General features: G+C 51.0%; 1 long non-coding RNA gene across 1 annotated transcript; it reads right to left on the bottom strand.

The window, feature by feature from the left end:
- Positions 1-1,706: 1,706 nt before the first annotated feature.
- Positions 1,707-17,223, bottom strand: LOC129640706 (uncharacterized). Its single transcript, XR_008708919.1, has 3 exons — positions 17,145-17,223; positions 4,984-5,067; positions 1,707-1,792 (listed from the first exon to the last, which is right to left on the bottom strand). It is a non-coding gene; the product is annotated as an uncharacterized LOC129640706 (long non-coding RNA).
- Positions 17,224-17,423: the final 200 nt, after the last annotated feature.

The following is a 17,423-nucleotide window of genomic DNA, read 5'->3' on the forward strand; positions in this document are numbered from 1 at the left end:
GTTTCATTCTGACAGTTTCTAACTCTCTGAGAGGCTCTAAGCTATTTGAATATCTTAAGCTTCCCGTGCCTCTCGAGGCTCGGAGACTGTAAACAATTGTATGCATTGCTGTAGGAGACCGGGTAAACTTGTCAGGCGAGTTAGAGAGCCATCTGACGTGTTTGGATTTAAACACTCCTAATTGCCCAGGAACTTTATTAATTGGAGCTGTAAGTTAGCTCTTTGACAGAGAGAGTGAGATGGTGGTCGGGGACAGCCCCCAGTAAAGTCAGAGGGGAGAGCACAAAGCAATAAAGTAGGCAGACTCTGGTTTTGGGGGGTAGATGCTCAAGAATATCCGGGAGGACTCCCGAGGTTCGATCCCGCCTTTGTGCATGCCCAGCCTCCTTCCTCATGACCTTTGTCACGAGTGGACTGTCTCTCGCCGGCTCCCGGCATCTCCCCGTTTTTTATTTCTTAAAACAGCCAGATGTAGCTCAGTCGCGAGCCTCTGAATACTCTGCCGAAGAATCCTGACAATACAAGGAAGAATGATTATGAGAAGCAGAATTAAAGCAGCCACCGCAGCATAGCTAAAGACATTAGACAGAATATTCTTTCCTGAGATGTAGTTAGGGAAAGTTTGGAAGAAATCATTTGCTGTTCCAGCAGCAGTAAAATCTAATCGGGAGTGCTCCATGGTTGCTATTTGATAGTGAAGTTTCCCTACGTCTCAACCAATGTCAGAGCTGTTCCAGATACCTGAAATATGGTTTTTAATCTTTTCCCATTCAAAATCTGTCTCATTTACTTTCAGGGGTGTTACACATATCCACCGATAGTCAGCATGACAAGACAATGCCATTTTCACCTTTAAAGCCTGCAATTCAGCCCCAATATGTATTACTGCTTCCTCTAGGGCGTCTACCCTCATTTCTAATTTTCTCTCTATAGCTTCCTGTGTTGCCAATGTTAAAGAAACATTTTTGGACATAGAATCAACATATTGAGCAGTATGTACTTGTTGAGTCAATGATATTGCTACCACAGTAACAGAAGTGATTGCACTTATCAAAGCTGCTGTTCCCAAGATAATTAAGCCCACAAACCGTCGTGTTTGCATTAAATCCTGTAGTTGTTGTAATACAGCAAGACCATAATTCAATAAGTGGTTACATCATAAGATAAGGTGGATGTTGTAGCATTACAAAGGAGCAAACATTATATTGAGGGTTTAAACAAGATGAACCAGGGAGCAGCTGTAGGCGTCAGCCCGGGGGAGCAGTGTCCCCAGCATCAGGAGGCAGAACGCGAGCGGCAGGCTGTGGGCCAAGGCGCCTATGGTGGGCGGAGGGGCAGGGTTCGTGGTTTAGGGCTAGCCGCCACCGCTTGGGCTCAGGGCGGTCCCCTCTCGCCGGTGGGGCCACGCTGGTCTGGACGGCACTCCGCGGGCGCGCTTTCCTCTCTGGCCCTCACTCGCTGCACAGACTTCTTTGCTCTAGGTCACGGGGTGCAGAGAGGTGGGTGCGAGGCGCTGCTGGTGGCGCGGAGGCGAGAGCTGGCTGGGGGAGGGGGAGCGAGCGAGTGCGCGCGCCGCGAACCTGGTCTTTGGGGAATGTGACATGACGAATTTGTCTGAGATGCAAACCGGAGAATCTGCATTCTGTAGAAATATACAAGCATACCCTCTCCCACAAGTTAGCAACACATCTGGCCTTTTTCACTCTCCCGTAAGGAGGCCTTTTTACTTGACCAGGGGCCGAGTCGTAGCCTGTAATTCAGGCATCTAGTGTCTCATCATTGTAGTCTGCCCCTGTGTGTTTACGTTTAAGTGATTAATTACAATTGGAACATAACTTCACTATTTGTCTAGCTGTTTCCCTATGGATATGTTAATTTAGGTCTAATGTTTAGTTTAGGTCTCTGTATAAATTTAAGTAATAAATGTATAACCTCCTTATCTCATTTTGGTATACAGGTATACAGATATACCTAAATGCAAAATGCATTTATATATGTATTTATATATGGCAACAAGTATAAAGTTATTGACATATAATATATATAAATCAATATACTTGAATTAATCTTTATAATTAATATATTAATTAATATATATTACAACAATACAACACATACACAGCTAATACCAACCAACACAAACCAATATACTGTAATAATACATGTCACACATTTATAATTATACAGTATATAGAACATTTATCATCACAGCACATCAATCCATACCAATTAATATCAGCCACACACACATTATATTCTGCCATATATATTTAATTATACAGTATATATATATGTGTGTGTATATAGTATACATATTAATTTATATACAAATTAATTAAGTATAGATCTATAAATAGAATTAGGTATACCTTTATTATATTTTATTTATACCCATACCTAATTAGGCAAACTGTAATTAGGCAAATACATTTATATTATGTATTTATAACAATATATAAAGTATTGTTAAATGTACCACCTGTACAGCATCTCCACCCCACATACCACTTTCTCTAATCCCACCAACTCATTTTCAGTATTATGTGTTGGCCAGGAGCTGGGCCAGTCTTTCCCAGCAATGTTAAGAGACGTCTGTTCCTGTGTCTAATAGCCCTGGCGTTTTATTCTCTTGAATTAAAAGATCTTTTAAAGGCCTTGGAACTGTAATTTCCTGCACCCAAAAGGCTAGATCACTAGATCCAAATGTTTTGTGGCTCTTAGCTTGAGAAGTCAAGTTTTTCCTTGTCTGATAGTAAGGTAAAAGTAAAAGCTGTGTTACTCTTTGACCTTTATTAATTTGTACAGTTTTGATAGGCAGTGAGATCAAGACTTTAATTTCTCAATATCATCAGAATCTACTACACCATGCACCAGCGAAATTTCTTTTCTTTCTTTTTTTTTTTATTTAATTTTTTTTTAAAAGAAAGCGAGCTACGCCCCAGGACAAATCTTACAATGTCCTCAGATAGGGGGCCAGCCACTCCGGTTGGAATTGGAGTAAGTGGCACATCAGGGGTTAATATTGTTATTAAATCTCCTTGCCTTTTCGCTTTTCTCCTAGCCTGGGTGAGACCCCCCTGAGGGAGTTTTCTCCAAGGAGCACGCTCTGAATATTGTGTACTAAAAGCTCCTTTGTTTAAAAAACTTTTTATCTTCCTCAGTCTTAGGCAACACTTTGGGAGGCTTTGGGGGCAAAGTGGGGAACTCCTGGGTCCTGGGAGGCACAATCGAAGGCGGTGGTGGTCTCCTTAAATCAGAAAGTGGTGGATAAGTTTTTTAAAGGTTTGTGCAGAGGGGGAGGGAGCTCGCCAGGGCTCTCGGCCGCAGCGTCCTGTAAGCCCTCTCCTTCCTCGGGAGGTAGACCACTTTCTCCCTCCTTTTTTTTTTCTCAATGGCAGAAAATATGATCTGTGCAGTAAATGGAGACTCACCACCATCCACCTCTATAGCCTCCCCCATAGGCTATTTAACAGCCTCGTGACGGAGGTCCAGGACATTTCTAATCATATTCCACAGTCAATAAATATTTGTCTATTCTTAGATGCAGAGAAATCCATTTTTAATTTTTTTTTTAATTTTAGAGAATATTTTTATTTATTTTGTAACCTCTTTACCCTGGCTAAACTTCAGAGGGGACTAGAAAAGAAGCCTCAAGGTGAGGATCGAGTTCATCCTTGGGACTAGAGAAAATCCTTCTCCGGGAAACTCCTAGCGGTGGCCCTTTACCCCGACATGGAGGAGGAGGCATAGGGGGATGGGAGTGTCCCGAAGTTTTCCTCTTCTGTTCCGGAGATCCTTTAACTGTTTGGTAACTAAATCTTACGAACTGTCTGATCGGGGATGTTTCCCTCAACCTCCTAGGAGCGGATGGTCTGATTAGGGATGTTTTCTTAAACTTTTAGGAGCATCTTTAGCTAAAAAAAAAAAAAAAACAACAATCCTCATCAGAATGGCATCGAGCTGCTGTTTCCTCTAAACCTTTTTCAAATTGAGGGGAGAGCTGATCTTTCTTTTCATCCCTATCTTTTACATGCTCATTGGCAGTCATAGCGGCTAGCCATTCATTTAGCTGTCGATAGCTAGGTATAGCCTCTTCATTTTCACTTTTCTTTATAACAGGTACCTTTTCAGATTTGCTTTTTTGTTTAACAGGTACTTTTCCAACTTTACTTTCCACTTTAACAGGTACCTTTTCAAATTCATGAGCTGGATCTAAAACATCTCTAGTCATATTCCACAGAGGAAAGGTGTAAGTAGGGATTTTTTCCAAACCTTGCTGAGCACAATAAGCTCTTAGCTGTTTTCCTAGTTTTTTTTCAAGATATCTAGGTTAACAGTGCCTTGTTGTAGAAACCAAGGGCAGTGGTCTTGTACAAATGTAAAAAAATGATTGAATGGAAGATGTTTTAACCTTGATTCTTCTTTTACTTAATAACTGTAAAATTACTCCTATAAAGAGCTGTCTTTCATTTGATTCAGTGTTGCCCATGTCAGAAAATTAAGGATAGTAAAAGATTTTGCTTTTAGCTATCTAAAGATTAGGCCCTTTTTGTCAGCCTTTTTAGAAACCGTTTTTTCTCTCTAACTCTTCAACACTTCCCACTCCTCTCGCCCTGTCTATTCTACAGGGGGATCTGCAGCCCCCTAAGTGGGATCCTATCTGTCCCGAAAACTGAACACTGGGGGAATGGGGTTGGGGATTTACCTTCGAAATGCCTGTCTCGGGCGCCACCTGCAGAGGTCCAGCCCCAGCTGATCCAGGGTATTTGAAGGGAAGATGGAGTAGGCGACCTATTTATATATTTATTTATTCATCAAAGATATAAAGAGTAATAGAATGAGGATAGCTCAGTAGGAAAATTCAGTGGAGAAAAGCAGCTGAGTAGCTTGGTTTACGCGGAAAATCAATATAACCCATGACACCAGGTTAGCTCTGACCACGGAGGCTGCAAGTGCCCTCTAGAATAGAGGAAGTTGCCCCACCTTAGACACCTTATCGAGTAGGTCTTCGAAGCCCAGGCAAATAAATGGTCGCAGAGGATATCCGCGCTCCAGATGGACACTCATCTGAAAATTGAGGGGAATAATGACATGGGGAGACCAAGCGTTGGCGAGCAAGGCCCGTAACTTTATTTTCAACACAGGTTTTAATACCCTAAGTTACACATAGAGGATAATAGGGGATGCAAAGTCAGCAGTCTTTAATCCTTATCAAAAACCAGGGTTTCTTTTCTGCAGATTTATCGTATTAAAATGGTTTAGATGATTTACATCATCTTCTGGCCAGAAGACCTATTAACATTTTATGACTCTTGACAAAGACTTATCAACCATAAGAGTTATTTTCTCTAAGAGTAATTGTTTAAGGTTTGGCGCCATCTTTCGAAGATAAAATTGCATTCCTATAGGGAGGATGTGTAATGGGTTTACAACAAAGAAAAGAATTTATTACCTTAAGGGTCTAAAGTTACTAACATCAAGGCCAGTACTTATTTTTTCTACATACCAACTATATTAATTAACACACATTCAAGGATACAATTCAGGGGATGTGGAAACTTGGCAAAAAGGATTGGTTCATCAATGAAATCTTTTACTAGTTTTATTCTGACAGTTTCTAACTCTCTGAGAGGCTCTAAGCTATTTGAATATCTTAAACTTCCCGTGCGTCTCGAGGCTGGGAGACTGTACACAATCGTATGCATAGCTGTAGAAGACCGGGTAAACTTGTCAGGCGAGTTAGAAAACCATCTGAGGGGTTTGGATTTAAACACTACTAATTGCCCAGGAACATTATTAGTTGGAGCTGTAAGTTAGCTCTTTGACAGAGAGAGTGAGATGGTGGTAGGGGACATCCCCAGTAATGTCAGAGGTGAGAGAACAAAGCCATAAAAAAGGTAGACTTTGGTTTTTGGGGGTAGATGCTCAAGAATATACGGGGGAACTCCCGGAGGCTCGATCCCGCCTTTGCGTATGCCGAGACTCTTTCCTCATGACATTTGTCACGAGTGGAATGTCTCTCGCTGGCTCCCGGCAATCTTCCATTGCACCAAACGCAGTGGAGTCCCGAGAGGCCCCTCCCAACACCACAGTATCAGTGTCTTCTCAGAGGAACCCTGAGCAACTCCCTGAGGTCACCGGCACAAGTCGAGGGAACACAGGGTCTCCTGCCGCAACCCGAGAAAGACCTCAAGAGTCCGTCTTCAACGCGTCTTGAGGCCGGATTCCCCTACCATGACTCGAGAGCGATGACACGCTCCCCCTCGCCATGTGCATGGACACCTGACTTCCCTGGCGCCACATGAGAGGCTCCCTGAGCTCCCCGTCATACCTCGTGAGAAACCCCACACTGGTGCCGCAGCTCGGGAAAACCCACGAGACGCCACCGTCATCGCGAGATTGGGGACTTCTTTTCCTGCCTGACCTGGAGAGCAATCCCTGGTCCTTTCTCCAAACTTCACAGGAGGCTTTACTCCCTTTAGGCCACTCAATGGGCTTCAAGAGATACCTGTCGCGACTTGAGAGGAGAGCAGAGTACTTTGTTTCCCCTCGAGATGAGGCCTTACCTCGGGTGAGTCTGGAATGCAACCCCGAGATCCCTGTTGCCCCTGGAGAGGAACATTATGTCCTGGACAAAAGCCTAGATGAGGTCTATTTTGCCCTACAGTGACTCGAGAGCAACACCCATCTCTCCCTCGCAATTCGAATGGAAGATTGGTCTTCACTGGGCCAACACAAGAGGAAGTCTGAATTTCCCGTTGTAACTCGAGAATCCCGCCGCAACTCTTAAAAACCACGTGGTTCCCCATTCATCGCAATATGAGGCCTTTGCCCGCTACAGAGTCTCAAGAGAAGTCCCATGTTTCGTCATAAAGTTCGAAATGCTACTTGGCACCCTTGATGCGACCCCAAAAGTTCCCCAATATACCGGTCTCACTCCAAGGGAACACCGAAGTTCCTGGCACCACTTCATTTGAGCCCCTTCTCCGCTCCTGATCACGGCAGGAAGGTCGATCCCCCTGCTTTGTCTAGAAGGGGTTCCCGACCTTCATGGCGCACCTCAGGATGAGGCCAGTCTCACGAAGAAATTCGAGACGTAGCCTCGTGTTGGTGCCACGTGCCGAAAGACCATGATTTCTCGGTCTTGCTCTTGATAAGAACCCGATGCCCGGACACCTCTTCTAAGGCAACCCTGTGGATGAAGGCACTACACGAGGGGGCACTGGCAACCCTGTTCATCGTCCGGAAAATCCCACAGGATCCACATACAGCTCCACAACTGGCCTGTCACCCCTTAAACAATGAGAGAGGCAAGCGGAGTTCCCTTCCTCAGACAAGACGAGGCCTGAGTATCCAATCCCAACTCTGCAGGCACGCTTCGATCTGAGTCAGAAATGGAGAGGAAACCTGAGGTTCCTGCCTCAACCCGAGATGAGGCCCTCTTCCATTAAAACAAACCCAGTGGAGTCCCGAGAGGCCACTCCCATCTCCACAGTATCCCTGACTTCTCATAGGCATTCTGATAAGCTCCTTGAGGCCACCGGCAAACGTCGAGGGAAATAAGGGTTTCCTGCCACAATCGAAGAAAGACCTCGAGAGTCCTTCTTCAATGCGTCTTGAGGTCAGATTCCCCTACCATGGCTCGAGAGCAATAACCCGCTCCCCCTCGCCACGCACATGGAGACCTGACTTCCCTGGCGCCACATGAGAGGCTCCCTGAGCTCCCTGACGTACCTCTTGTGAAACCGCACACTGGCTCCGCAGCTCGAGAAAACCCACAAGACCCCTCCGTCATCGCGAGATGAGGGCCATCTTTTCCTGCATGGCCTGGAGAGCAGTCCCAAGTCCTCTCTCCAAACTTCACAGGAGGCTTGACTCCCTTTAGGCCACAAAGTGGGCTCCAAGAGGTGCCCGTCGCGACTCGAAAGGAGAGCGGAGTCCTTTGCTTCCCTTCGACACGAGGCCTGACTCCCTGGGTGAGTCTGGAATGCAAACCTGAGATCCCTGTGGCCCTTGGAGAGGAACATTAGGTCCTGGACACAAGCCTAGATGAGGTCTCCTTTGCCCTGCAGTGACTCGAGCGCAACCCCCAGCTCTCGGTTGCAACTCGAATGGATGATTGGACTTCCCTGGCCCAACACAAGAGGAAGCCTGAAATCCCCGTCGTAACTCGAGAAAAACCACGTGGCTCCCCCGTCATCGCAAGATGAGGCCCTTGGCCGCTACAGCGTATCAAGAGAAGTCCCACGTTCAATCCTGAAGTACAAAACGGTACTTGGCACCCTTGATGCGACCCCCAAAGTTCCCTGACATACCGGTCTCACTCGAGGGAAACACCAAAGTTCACGGCACCACTTCCTGTGAGCCCCTTCACCCCTCCTGATCGCGACAGGAGGGTCGACTCCCATGCTTTGTCTGCAAGGGGTTCCCGACGTTCCCCGCGAACCTCTGGATGAGGCCGGTCTCATGAGGAAATTCGAAAAGTAGCCTCATGGTTGGTGCCATATGCTGAAAGATCCCGAATTCCCGGTCCACTCTAGATAAGAACCTGACGCCCGGACATCTCTTCGAAGGCAACCCTGTGGATGAAGGCACAACACGAAGGGACACTGACATCCCCATGCATCATCTGGAAAAACCCGCCGATTCCACTCACAGCTCCAAATGTGGACTGTCACCCCGTGAACAACTCTAGAGGCAAGTGAAGTTGCATTCCTTCACACAAGACGAGGCCTTACCCTCCTGGCCCAACTCTTCAGGGACCCTGCGATCGGAGTCAGAAATGGAGAGGAAGCCTGAGGTTCCTGCCTCAACTAGAGAAGAGGCCCTCTTCCATTGAACCAAACTCAGTGGTGTCCCGAGAGGCCCCTCCCAACACAACAGTATCCCTGAATTCTCAGAGGCTCCCTGAGAAGCTACCTGAGGTCACTGGCACAAGTCGAGGGAACCCAGAGTTTCCTGAAGTAACCCGAGAAAGACTTGGAGAGTCCTTTTTCAACGTCTCTTGATGCCCGATTCCCCTACCATGACTCCAGAGCAAGGACGCGCTCTCCTTGCCACAAGCAGGAAAACTGACTTCCCTAGTACCACACAAGAGGCTCCCTGAGTACCCCATCGTACCTCGTGAGAAAACACACAGTGGCGCTGCAGTTCGAGAAAAACCACAAGATGCCCCCGTCAAGGAGAGATGGGGGTCTTCTTTTCCTGCCTGACCTGGAGAGCAATCCCTGGTCCTCTCTCCAAACTTCACAGGAGGATTGACTCCCTTTAGGCCACTCAGTTGGGTCCAAGAAATACCCGGTGCGACTCGAGAGGAGAGCGGAGTCCTTTGCTTCCCTGGAGACGAGGCCTGACTCCCCGGGTGAGTTTGGAATGCAACCCCGAGATCCCTGTCGCCCCTGGAGTGGAACATTATGTCCTAGACACAAGCCTAGATGAGGTCTATTTTGCCCTACAGTGACTCGAGAGCAACCTCCATCTCTCCCTCACAATTTGAATGGAAGATTGGTCTTCCCACGGTCAACACAAGAGGAAGTCTGAATTTCCCATCGTAATTCGAGAATTCAGCCTCAAGTCTTAAAAACCATGTGGTTCCCCCTTCATTGCAATATGAGGCCCTTGCCAGCTAGAGTCTCAAGAGAAGTCCCACGTTCCATCTTAAAGTTCGAAATGCTACTTGGCACCCTTGATGCGACCCCAAAGTTCCCCAACATACCGGTCTCACTCCAGGGGAAGACCGAAATTCCCGGCGTCTCCAGGGAAGTCCCATGTTCCGTCCTTAAGTGTGAAACGGTACTTGACACCCTTGATGAGACCGCAAAAGTTCGCCGACACGCTGGGTGCCTCGAGGGGAACACCGAGGGTCCCGGCACCACTTCATCTGAGCCCCTTCTCCCCTCCTGATCGCGATAGGAGAGTCGATTCCCCTGCTTTCACTGGAAGGGGTTCCCGGCCTTCCTGGTGCACCTCAGGATGAGGCCGGTCTCAGGAGGAAATTCGAGACTAGCCATGTGTGAGGTGCCACGTGCCGAACGACCCCGATTATCCGGTCCGCTCTTGATAAGAACCCGATGCCCGGACACCTCTTCGAAGGCAACCCTGTGAGTGAAGGCACAACATGAAGGGGCACTGACACCCCCGTGCATCATCCGGAAAAACCCGCAGGGTCTACACACAGCTCGACAAGGGGCCTGAGACTCCCAGAACAACTCGAGAGGCAACCAGAATTCCATTCCTCAGACAAGACGAGGCATGACTCTCCTGTCCCAACACTGCAGGGACCGTGCAGTCGGAGTCAGAATCGGAGAGGAAGCCTGAGGTTCCTGCCTCCCCTCGAGATGAGGCCCTCTTCCATTGCGCCGAACCCAGCAGAGTCCCGAGAGGCCCTGCCAACTCCACAGCATCCCTCACCTCTCAGAGTCACCATGGGAAGTTCCCTATAGTCCCCTGCAGAAGTCGAGGGAAACGAGGGTTTCCCGCCGCCACCCGAGAAAGACCTCGAGAGTCCTTCTTCAACGCGTCTTGAGGCCCTAGTCACTTCCCATGACTCGAGAGTGATGACCAGCTTCCCCTCGCCATGCGCATGGAGACATGAGTTCCCTGGCACCGCACGAGAGGCTCCCTGAGGTCCTCGTCGTGCCTCGTGAGAAAACCCCCATGGGAGCCGCAGCCTGAGGAAACCCATGAGACGCCCCCGTCATCGCTAGATGAGGGCCTTCTTTTCCTGCCTGGCCTGGAGAGCAATCCCGAGTCCTCTCTCCAAACTGAAGAGGAGGATCGACACCCTTGAGTCCACTCATTGGGCTCCAAGAGATCCGTGTCGCGACTTGAGAGGAAAGCGGAGTCCTCTGCTTCCCCTCGAGGCGAGGCCTGACTCCCTGGGGGAGTCTGGAATGGAAACCCGAGATCCCTGTCTTCCCTTGAGAGGAATATTAGGTCCTGGACACACGCCTCGATGAGGTCTCTTTGGCCCTGTAGTGACTCGAGCAGAACCCCCAGCTTTCCCTCGCAACTCCAGGGGAAGATTGGGCTTCCCAGGGCCAACCCAAGAGGAAGCCTGAAATCCCCGTCGTTTTCGAGAATCCAGACTCAACTCAAGAAAAACGACGTGGTTCCAACGTCTTCACAGAATGAGGCCCTTGCCCGCTACAGCGTCCCCAGGGAAGTCACATGTTCCGTCCTGAAGTGGGAAACGGTACTTGGCTCCCTTGTTGCGACCCCTAAAGTTCCCTGAAATGCCGGGTTCCCTCGAGTGGAACACCTAGAGTCCCGGCCCCACTTCATCTGAGCCCCATCTCCCCACCTGATCACGACAGGAGAGTTGATTCCCCTTCTTTGTGTGGAAGGTGTTCCCGGCCTTCCCGGCGCACCTCAGGATGATGCTGGTCTCACGAGGAAATTCGAGATGAGCCACGTTGGTGCTGCCACATGCCGAACGACCCCGATTTCCTGGTCCGCTCTTGAAATGAACCCGATGCCCGGACACCTCTTTGAAGGCAACCCTGTGGGGGAAGGCACAAAATGAAGGGGCAATGACACCCCTGTGCATCTTCTGGAAACACCCGCAGGTTCCACACACAGCTCGACAAGGGGCCTGAAACCCACTGAACGACTCAAGAGGGAAGCAGAGTTCCATTACTCAGACAAGACGAGGCCTGACTCTCCTGTCCCAACCCTGCAGGGACCCTGCGGTCGGAGTCAGAAATGGAGAGGAAGCCTGAGGTTCCTGCCTCAACTAGAGAAGAGGCCCTCTTCCATTGAACCAAACTCAGTGGTGTCCCGAGAGGCCCCTCCCAACACAACAGTATCCCTGAATTCTCAGAGGCTCCCTGAGAAGCTACCTGAGGTCACTGGCACAAGTCGAGGGAACCCAGAGTTTCCTGAAGTAACCCGAGAAAGACTTGGAGAGTCCTTTTTCAACGTCTCTTGATGCCCGATTCCCCTACCATGACTCCAGAGCAAGGACGCGCTCCCCTTGCCACAAGAAGGAAAACTGACTTCCCTAGTACCACACAAGAGGCTCCCTGAGTACCCCATCGTACCTCGTGAGAAAACACACAGTGGCGCCGCAGTTCGAGAAAAACCACAAGATGCCCCCGTCAAGGAGAGATGGGGGCCTTCTTTTCCTGCCTGACCTGGAGAGCAATCCCTGGTCCTCTCTCCAAACTTCACAGGAGGATTGACTCCCTTTAGGCCACTCAGTTGGGTCCAAGAAATACCCGGTGCGACTCGAGAGGAGAGCGGAGTCCTTTGCTTCCCTCGAGACGAGGCCTGACTCCCCGGGTGAGTTTGAAATGCAACCCCGAGATCCCTGTCGCCCCTGGAGTGGAACATTATGTCCTAGACACAAGCCTAGATGAGGTCTAGTTTGCCCTACAGTGACTCGAGAGCAACCTCCATCTCTCCCTCACAATTTGAATGGAAGATTGGTCTTCCCACGGTCAACACAATAGGAAGTCTGAATTTCCCATCGTAATTCGAGAATTCAGCCTCAAGTCTTAAAAACCATGTGGTTCCCCCTTCATTGCAATATGAGGCCCTTGCCAGCTAGAGTCTCAAGAGAAGTCCCACGTTCCATCTTAAAGTTCGAAATGCTACTTGGCACCCTTGATGCGACCCCAAAGTTCCCCAACATACCGGTCTCACTCCAGGGGAAGACCGAAATTCCCGGCGTCTCCAGGGAAGTCCCATGTTCCGTCCTTAAGTGTGAAACGGTACTTGACACCCTTGATGAGACCGCAAAAGTTCGCCGACACGCTGGGTGCCTCGAGGGGAACACCGAGGGTCCCGGCACCACTTCATCTGAGCCCCTTCTCCCCTCCTGATCGCGACAGGAGAGTCGATTCCCCTGCTTTCTCTGGAAGGGGTTCCCGGCCTTCCTGGTGCACCTCAGGATGAGGCCGGTCTCAGGAGGAAATTCGAGACTAGCCATGTGTGAGGTGCCACGTGCCGAACGACCCCGATTATCCGGTCCGCTCTTAATAAGAACCCGATGCCCGGACACCTCTTCGAAGGCAACCCTGTGAGTGAAGGCACAACACGAAGGGGCACTGACACCCCCGTGCATCATCCGGAAAAACCCGCAGGGTCTACACACAGCTCGACAAGGGGCCTGAGACTCCCGGAACAACTCGAGAGGCAACCAGAATTCCATTCCTCAGACAAGACGAGGCATGACTCTCCTGTCCCAACACTGCAGGGACCGTGCAGTCGGAGTCAGAATCGGAGAGGAAGCCTGAGGTTCCTGCCTCCCCTCGAGATGAGGCCCTCTTCCATTGCGCCGAACCCAGCAGAGTCCCGAGAGGCCCTGCCAACTCCACAGCATCCCTCACCTCTCAGAGTCACCATGGGAAGTTCCCTATAGTCCCCTGCAGAAGTCGAGGGAAACGAGGGTTTCCCGCCGCCACCCGAGAAAGACCTCGAGAGTCCTTCTTCAACGCGTCTTGAGGCCCTAGTCACTTCCCATGACTCGAGAGTGATGACCAGCTTCCCCTCGCCATGCGCATGGAGACATGAGTTCCCTGGCACCGCACGAGAGGCTCCCTGAGGTCCTCGTCGTGCCTCGTGAGAAAACCCCCATGGGAGCCGCAGCCTGAGGAAACCCATGAGACGCCCCCGTCATCGCTAGATGAGGGCCTTCTTTTCCTGCCTGGCCTGGAGAGCAATCCCGAGTCCTCTCTCCAAACTGAAGAGGAGGATCGACACCCTTGAGTCCACTCATTGGGCTCCAAGAGATCCGTGTCGCGACTTGAGAGGAAAGCGGAGTCCTCTGCTTCCCCTCGAGGCGAGGCCTGACTCCCTGGGGGAGTCTGGAATGGAAACCCGAGATCCCTGTCTTCCCTTGAGAGGAATATTAGGTCCTGGACACACGCCTCGATGAGGTCTCTTTGGCCCTGTAGTGACTCGAGCAGAACCCCCAGCTTTCCCTCGCAACTCCAGGGGAAGATTGGGCTTCCCAGGGCCAACCCAAGAGGAAGCCTGAAATCCCCGTCGTTTTCGAGAATCCAGACTCAACTCAAGAAAAACGACGTGGTTCCAACGTCTTCACAGAATGAGGCCCTTGCCCGCTACAGCGTCCCCAGGGAAGTCACATGTTCCGTCCTGAAGTGGGAAACGGTACTTGGCTCCCTTGTTGCGACCCCTAAAGTTCCCTGAAATGCCGGGTTCCCTCGAGTGGAACACCTAGAGTCCCGGCCCCACTTCATCTGAGCCCCATCTCCCCACCTGATCACGACAGGAGAGTTGATTCCCCTTCTTTGTGTGGAAGGTGTTCCCGGCCTTCCCGGCGCACCTCAGGATGATGCTGGTCTCACGAGGAAATTCGAGATGAGCCACGTTGGTGCTGCCACATGCCGAACGACCCCGATTTCCTGGTCCGCTCTTGAAATGAACCCGATGCCCGGACACCTCTTTGAAGGCAACCCTGTGGGGGAAGGCACAAAATGAAGGGGCAATGACACCCCTGTGCATCTTCTGGAAACACCCGCAGGTTCCACACACAGCTCGACAAGGGGCCTGAAACCCACTGAACGACTCAAGAGGGAAGCAGAGTTCCATTACTCAGACAAGACGAGGCCTGACTCTCCTGTCCCAACCCTGCAGGGACCCTGCGGTCGGAGTCAGAAATGGAGAGGAAGCCTGAGGTTCCTGCCTCAACTAGAGAAGAGGCCCTCTTCCATTGAACCAAACTCAGTGGTGTCCCGAGAGGCCCCTCCCAACACAACAGTATCCCTGAATTCTCAGAGGCTCCCTGAGAAGCTACCTGAGGTCACTGGCACAAGTCGAGGGAACCCAGAGTTTCCTGAAGTAACCCGAGAAAGACTTGGAGAGTCCTTTTTCAACGTCTCTTGATGCCCGATTCCCCTACCATGACTCCAGAGCAAGGACGCGCTCCCCTTGCCACAAGAAGGAAAACTGACTTCCCTAGTACCACACAAGAGGCTCCCTGAGTACCCCATCGTACCTCGTGAGAAAACACACAGTGGCGCCGCAGTTCGAGAAAAACCACAAGATGCCCCCGTCAAGGAGAGATGGGGGCCTTCTTTTCCTGCCTGACCTGGAGAGCAATCCCTGGTCCTCTCTCCAAACTTCACAGGAGGATTGACTCCCTTTAGGCCACTCAGTTGGGTCCAAGAAATACCCGGTGCGACTCGAGAGGAGAGCGGAGTCCTTTGCTTCCCTCGAGACGAGGCCTGACTCCCCGGGTGAGTTTGAAATGCAACCCCGAGATCCCTGTCGCCCCTGGAGTGGAACATTATGTCCTAGACACAAGCCTAGATGAGGTCTAGTTTGCCCTACAGTGACTCGAGAGCAACCTCCATCTCTCCCTCACAATTTGAATGGAAGATTGGTCTTCCCACGGTCAACACAATAGGAAGTCTGAATTTCCCATCGTAATTCGAGAATTCAGCCTCAAGTCTTAAAAACCATGTGGTTCCCCCTTCATTGCAATATGAGGCCCTTGCCAGCTAGAGTCTCAAGAGAAGTCCCACGTTCCATCTTAAAGTTCGAAATGCTACTTGGCACCCTTGATGCGACCCCAAAGTTCCCCAACATACCGGTCTCACTCCAGGGGAAGACCGAAATTCCCGGCGTCTCCAGGGAAGTCCCATGTTCCGTCCTTAAGTGTGAAACGGTACTTGACACCCTTGATGAGACCGCAAAAGTTCGCGGACACGCTGGGTGCCTCGAGGGGAACACCGAGGGTCCCGGCACCACTTCATCTGAGCCCCTTCTCCCCTCCTGATCGCGACAGGAGAGTCGATTCCCCTGCTTTCTCTGGAAGGGGTTCCCGGCCTTCCTGGTGCACCTCAGGATGAGGCCGGTCTCAGGAGGAAATTCGAGACTAGCCATGTGTGAGGTGCCACGTGCCTAACGACCCCGATTATCCGGTCCGCTCTTAATAAGAACCCGATGCCCGGACACCTCTTCGAAGGCAACCCTGTGAGTGAAGGCACAACACGAAGGGGCACTGACACCCCCGTGCATCATCCGGAAAAACCCGCAGGGTCTACACACAGCTCGACAAGGGGCCTGAGACTCCCGGAACAACTCGAGAGGCAACCAGAATTCCATTCCTCAGACAAGACGAGGCATGACTCTCCTGTCCCAACACTGCAGGGACCGTGCAGTCGGAGTCAGAATCGGAGAGGAAGCCTGAGGTTCCTGCCTCCCCTCGAGATGAGGCCCTCTTCCATTGCGCCGAACCCAGCAGAGTCCCGAGAGGCCCTGCCAACTCCACAGCATCCCTCACCTCTCAGAGTCACCATGGGAAGTTCCCTATAGTCCCCTGCAGAAGTCGAGGGAAACGAGGGTTTCCCGCCGCCACCCGAGAAAGACCTCGAGAGTCCTTCTTCAACGCGTCTTGAGGCCCTAGTCACTTCCCATGACTCGAGAGTGATGACCAGCTTCCCCTCGCCATGCGCATGGAGACATGAGTTCCCTGGCACCGCACGAGAGGCTCCCTGAGGTCCTCGTCGTGCCTCGTGAGAAAACCCCCATGGGAGCCGCAGCCTGAGGAAACCCATGAGACGCCCCCGTCATCGCTAGATGAGGGCCTTCTTTTCCTGCCTGGCCTGGAGAGCAATCCCGAGTCCTCTCTCCAAACTGAAGAGGAGGATCGACACCCTTGAGTCCACTCATTGGGCTCCAAGAGATCCGTGTCGCGACTTGAGAGGAAAGCGGAGTCCTCTGCTTCCCCTCGAGGCGAGGCCTGACTCCCTGGGGGAGTCTGGAATGGAAACCCGAGATCCCTGTCTTCCCTTGAGAGGAATATTAGGTCCTGGACACACGCCTCGATGAGGTCTCTTTGGCCCTGTAGTGACTCGAGCAGAACCCCCAGCTTTCCCTCGCAACTCCAGGGGAAGATTGGGCTTCCCAGGGCCAACCCAAGAGGAAGCCTGAAATCCCCGTCGTTTTCGAGAATCCAGACTCAACTCGAGAAAAACGACGTGGTTCCAACGTCTTCACAGAATGAGGCCCTTGCCCGCTACAGCGTCCCCAGGGAAGTCACATGTTCCGTCCTGAAGTGGGAAACGGTACTTGGCTCCCTTGTTGCAACCCCTAAAGTTGCCTGAAATGCCGGGTTCCCTCGAGTGGAACACCTAGAGTCCCGGCCCCACTTCATCTGAGCCCCATCTCCCCACCTGATCACGACAGGAGAGTCGATTCCCCTTCTTTGTGTGGAAGGTGTTCCCGGCCTTCCCGGCGCACCTCAGGATGATGCTGGTCTCACGAGGAAATTCGAGATGAGCCACGTTGGTGCTGCCACATGCCGAACGACCCCGATTTCCTGGTCCGCTCTTGAAATGAACCCGATGCCCGGACACCTCTTTGAAGGCAACCCTGTGGGGGAAGGCACAAAATGAAGGGGCAATGACACCCCTGTGCATCTTCTGGAAACACCCGCAGGTTCCACACACAGC

The sequence above is a fragment of the Bubalus kerabau genome, unplaced genomic scaffold, assembly GCF_029407905.1.
Source record: "Bubalus kerabau isolate K-KA32 ecotype Philippines breed swamp buffalo unplaced genomic scaffold, PCC_UOA_SB_1v2 scaffold_31, whole genome shotgun sequence".
NCBI lineage: Eukaryota > Metazoa > Chordata > Mammalia > Artiodactyla > Bovidae > Bubalus > Bubalus kerabau.